Source organism: Notolabrus celidotus, chromosome 12 (assembly GCF_009762535.1).
Source record: "Notolabrus celidotus isolate fNotCel1 chromosome 12, fNotCel1.pri, whole genome shotgun sequence".
NCBI classification, from domain to species: Eukaryota; Metazoa; Chordata; class Actinopteri; order Labriformes; family Labridae; genus Notolabrus; species Notolabrus celidotus.
In genome coordinates, this window is record NC_048283.1 from 22,728,763 (window position 1) to 22,734,762 (window position 6,000).

The window sequence follows — 6,000 nt, forward strand, 5'->3', positions numbered from 1 at the left end:
CTCAAACTTCATTTATCGCTTAAGGCCACTCTGCTCTCTCAAACTCTCCATGGGGACAGCCGATAGCACACGCAAAATCCTCGTAAAATAGGGCGGTCCGCACCACTTTTGCACTCGTTATCATTTGCGCATGCAGTCATAGTCGATCACCCGCAACACGCCCAGAAATAGCACGTGCAAAATTATTATTTGCACACGCAAATTAGCGCTCGTTATTTGGGATCTTAGTAGATCAGGCCCTAAGTACGCTCTGTGGAGGCCCTAAAATGTGAAGAAACACAAGGGCATCTAACTCACTGAGACACAGGAACACCTCACATGACCTGCAAGAGCACACAGCTGGATCACTGACACACAAACAAACACTGAAGACGACAAAAAGTTAAGTTTACTCCTGATTCGAGTCGTCTAAAGAGAAATCTGCATCCTCTCTCTGTACCTGCACTCATTCATTGAGTACTGCAAAACACGCTCGGCTTCATAGCAACACAGACCAGGCTGGTGGTGCCACTTTTCAAAAGCTCTTCTTCCTCATTAGTTCAAAATCATGCAGTCATCAATGCAAAACGTTTGGTGCAGAAGTCAGTGATACAGAGCTTTGGGTTGAGACTTCTGTTTCCATGCATTACCTTTGTTTACATGACGACTGGCAATTCAAGGCCTGAAAATATAGATGGAGTTGAGGGAGCATGGAAGAATTGGCAGGACTTGCATGCAGTTTTTGGTTAACAGAGATTAATTAGAGCTAGATAGAGCTCTCCACATGCACACATTTTCTGATGACAGCTAAAGTCTTCTGAAATACTCGTGGATTTCATGACGACCAGTAAACATGCAGAGTCTGTAAATGGATTTGCTTAAACTGTCTACCTATTACAGGAAGATTTGCTGTTGCAAAACATGGGACATTGTAAAAGTGAAAGTAGACATGTTCCTGTGAGATCTGGACACTGAAGAGTCTGGATGACATCTGGACTCTTCAGTAGAATCAGTCAGTAAACACTTATAAACATGAAGTTGTGGGTTTATTTTTCTGCTCTTCCTGCATTCAGTGAGAGAACAGTCAGACAGAAGGCGTCAGCAGCTCTGCACACATTGGTATGCATTGAATTTCTTTGGTTTTCTTTCTATGCGGGGCGCGTTGGACCCCGTCAATTCTCCACGTCACTTTCACCCTGGAACATGAGTCCTCCTTCATATCGCGCTCCTCCTTGTACCGTAGTGTCCTCATGCCACCCTCTGTGAACGTGTTACTGCATTATCACTTCATTAGGTTGATTCAGGGTGATAAATGATCCCGCCTCAGGGGGAGCATGTGGGCGGATGGTGGTTAGGGGCCCTGTCAGAGTCCCCGGGGTGATGGTTGTGGGTGATACTGTATAGCAGCTATTACACAGCCCTTTATCCCCAATGTCACCTGGCTGTGCGGTGTCTCAGTGTGGTACAGGATAATCCCCCACCCCCTGCCTCTCCTCCACACGACCTGATTTCCTCAGACATTGTAATCAATCCTCCTCCCTGTGGAGCCGGATCGCTTGCTGGGTTTGTGCAGGACCTCAGCAGCTCCACCTGATGAGCCGATCCGGCTGCAGAGAGGCCGGAAAACATTCTGACAGAGCTGCTCTCTGCCGCACGTTAGTGAACCTGGAGACTGAAGACCTTTGTGACAATAGCTTAGAAGGATCCTTGGCTTTAAGCTTTCTAACCTTGGTGATAGTTTATGGGATGCATTGATGCCACCAAAGCCTCTCAGTGGGTCTCATTCATGAAACATGAGTAAATCTGTGTGTAGATTTGCACATAAAAGCTCACGCTACTAAAACTCTACTCCGGATTCATGAATGGCACGGGAAACTAAGATTTAAACGTAAACACGTGTGTAAGATCATGAATGACAACCCATCGTAGATTGACAGCGCACTCCCAGTGATCATCAATTAGCATAAATCCCCGCCCATGAATAGCAAATAACCACCATATAAGGACACAGGCCTGTGCATCTGGTCGGCCTGCCCTGCAATCATGGCGCAAGGAAAGAGGGATATTGAGCGAAAAAATAACTTCTCCGAGGCAGAGATTGAAACTATTTTGGGCGAAGTGGAATGTAGGAAGCACATTTTATTGGATATGGTAAGTCTCTATATATAAAACTTATGCATTTGTATAGAAGACTACATTCTTACTGACAAGCCAGCCGTCTCTCACAGTTCCATTCTCCAAATGGGTGCCAGCAGTAAGCTGTGCGTCCCTCTGGGCCACCGAGCCATAACGTTGAGCAACACACAGTTTGCATCACATATCAGCTGCACATTCACCGAATGAAAGCTTGTCCGGTTTATGTTTATCCGGCGCTAAACCCCCACTTTACCTCAATTTGCCGTTGTGAGCCATACACTAGAAAAAATGCCCCCCCAAAAACAAGAAAAAAAAAAACTTATTTCAAGGTACCTTTACCTTGAAATAAGCAAAAAAAATCTGCCAATAGAACAAGCGAAAATTTGCTTCGTAAGATTTCTTAAAATAAGATGTAATATTTAGAAAACTGTGATCTTAAAATTAGCAGGGAAAACTTATTTTAAGCAATATGTTACTAGTATTTTAAAGCTTAGTGTCTCAGAATAAGCCAAGAATGCTAACAATTAGTATTTTTAGACTCAAAAAAAGATTTTTGCACTCATAACTTTCATTTCAACTTCTTCATTTGAGATATATTCACCTTAATTTGAGTCGTATTATAACAGCACTTCTCGGTTTAAGACCATCTTGTACTTGAAATAAGATTACAAAGTTTGATTTGAGCATTTTGAGATATAATGTCTTCTCATAGTGAGCTGGATATTCTAACATTCAGTCATGTTGTTTTTTAGGATAAGCCAACTATGCTCAAAAGTAGGTGTTTCATCCTGTGCATGTAGTTTGAGGATGTATATTTTTTTATCTGATTTAGAAGAAACAGTGCCTGAAAACTGTAACACACCCTTAAAAAAAACAACTTTTCTTTCTTTCTTTCTTTCTTTCTTTCTTTTTTTTTTTTTATCAATGGAGCTGTTTTCTGATAGATTCTTCAATAAAATCCTTTACTTAAATCAAGTAAAGTGTTTGTCTTAAACCAAGATTATCAGTCCTCTACAAATAAGATCTCAGCTTGAAAAATATATGAAATGTAAAATAAACCTTGTTTCTTCTAAATTACAACTCAAAACAAGATAATTTCAAGAATGTTTGACTTATATTTAAGATGCATTGTCTTAAAACAAGTCTCTCTATCTTTCTCAAATGTTACTTGTTAAGTAAATGTATCTTAAATCAAGTGGGATAAGACATTTTGACTAAAAATGAGACAGTTTCACTTGGTAAGATTTTGAGTTTTTGCAGTGTAGGGGAATTGAATATACTCCGGCCATAATTCAACAATGCCACCAAGTATTGCCGGTAAAATGCGGCTCATTGATGGCTGGGAGATTCCAGATCTATCTGCCATCTCCTACTGGAATGTCCCTGTGGCTAAGAATCCCAGCATGGAGAGCACCTGCAAACATGCAGGCATGGCGTGGCTTCTTTCAGTTGGCCTCGTCTGTGTGGTTTTAAATAAGTAGTTCACATTCTAAATAAACCTAATCTAGATCTCAAAGGTTTAACTGCCAACTTATTTGTTGTAAAAATGTTATATATATATTTTTGATATTTTGTCATGTTTAAATTACGTGTCTCAAAGGCATCTGCGTATTGTGTACATAACAGAGAGCAGTACGTATTCAAATAGTAATTTCCGACAGTGAAAGCAGTATTTATGTGTATTCCTACATTTACACAAGCACTACACACAGTCAGGAGCAGGTGTAGATTTTGTGAGTAGTCACTCACAGATCAGTGCTACTAAAAGATTGATGAATGCGGAAATCTGCGGAAATTTCCACTGCACATGGTTTACACACAAATTTGTGCTGCTCATGTTTCATGAATGAAACCCCGTGTACGTACACTCAGCTTTGATGGTTTCACCAAGGGCCTGAGTTCGATCAGGTTTAAATCTTAACACTGATGGAATGTTTTTGTTTTTTCTCAGAATGACCAATAATTGATCTTGAACCTAAAGTAGACGCAACCATAGACATTTATACGTAGACGCTGCATTGATGCTTGGCCATATGTCAGTATCGACGCCATATTGGTAGTGGCATTCTCTAAAAATGCACATACACATGTCTGAAGAAATACTGCATGCCTTCTTATAGTTCTTAAATGGCCACACTGGCCTAATTTTGAGTGACCACTGTTAGCAGAGCTTCTTATGCAGCACATGTTGCGCAGAAGTCCCTATGGTGTCTACATCCCCTTTTCAAACAATCTACAGAGTAACTTTTGTGAGATTTCAGGAAACTTTAGCAAGATTCTGAAAACTTTTGAGCTTTCTAGTTCCACAAAAAATCTTGCAGGACTCTAAAAATTTTTGTGAGGTCCAAAAATTCATGTACAAGATCCTGAGCAGCTTTTGCAATCCAAGGAAACTATCGTGAAAGCATGATGCAAAACATTTTTACAAGATTCTGAAAAACTTTGCAAGATTCTAAAATGTAAGGATTCACTTTTATTGGTTGTTTTTTCAGGATGTAGGGTTAACTGCCATTGGCTTTCAGATCCAGAGGTCACAGACAACAACCATTAAAGTAAACAAAAAAACCTTGACCTACAATAAAAGACAAATTAACACCAAAACAGCTCCAGTGGGACTGACTCCTGGTTGTAACAAACCCTGTCTTTGCCCACAGCACAGATTAAGGACAGTTGGATGGTCGAAGTCACAGATTCAGTTGGAGGTGTGTCAGTGAGTGCATGAGTGAGGGGAAAGAGAGGTATCAGTATTCAGTCTGTGGGTTAGTGATGTGAGACGGATGCACAGCACTAAACTCAGTTTTAGCAGAGATTCACACTGACTCAAAATGTTGATGTAGATCAACAGCAAAGGAGTGAATGCGATCCAGAGTAATTTCATATTTAGGAAACACCCAACAGTATTACTGGAGTACATACTGATTTCTCTTCTCTGTGAATTCTGCAGTCTGCTCTTCTCATTTTTTATATCTCACATCACAGAACGCACTGACAGAGATCTTCTCGGTTCCAGAACTGTTTGAGAAGTCTCCAGGATGTCCATATCTGACCTTTCACCTTTAACCCTGAAATACAGTCCATCTCTAGAGGATCACCTGACATCTCTATCTGCACCTCCAGCAGGTCAAGGATCTCACTGCTTCAGGAACAGGAGATGGATCTGAGTGTGGCTGTTTGCTTTGAATACTTTACCCTAAACTAAATCTATCAACATTTATTTGATTTAAATTTATTTTAAAATATGTGCATTCTCTGAATGTGAGGTAGCCCTGGTCTGGATCTGAGGAGGGTCTACGCTTAACGCAGCTGAGAAATAACATTAATCAGAGATATTAACCAGACTTGTGATCTTTGCAGCAGAGACATGTTAGCTCAGAGCAAATGAAAGCATCTTAAGTCTCTGCTCTGTTTGATCCGAGAACATCGCAGACTGAAGTCATCCAATCAGTCCAGAAGTCCCCGTCCCCGTCCCCTGAGCTTCTTCATAAACACACAATCACAGCTTATGGACTCGGAGGCAGCTCTGCTCTTCTGGATGGCAGCTTCAGTCATTTCTCTCTAATTCCAGGGGGTGTCTTATTATCTGCATCAAACCTGGATCTGAAGTCTTCGGTGGTAAAGTGCTGGAGGACATTAATCAAGAGGAACAAGCTGCCTCTCACATCTGCTCTGAGCTGAGAATGGAGCTGGCAGCTTCATCCACCTGAGTGTCTGTCACTGTCAGCCCCCCCACCTCCCCCGCCCACCAACAACACCTCAAACAGGATATATTTAGTCTAAAGAGCTGTGCATTCACATCTGACTCCATTTAATTACATCCTTCAAGGTGGCAAGTGCCTGTTAAGAGTTTCTATTCAGGGGATTACACCGGGGAGAAAATTGACGGGC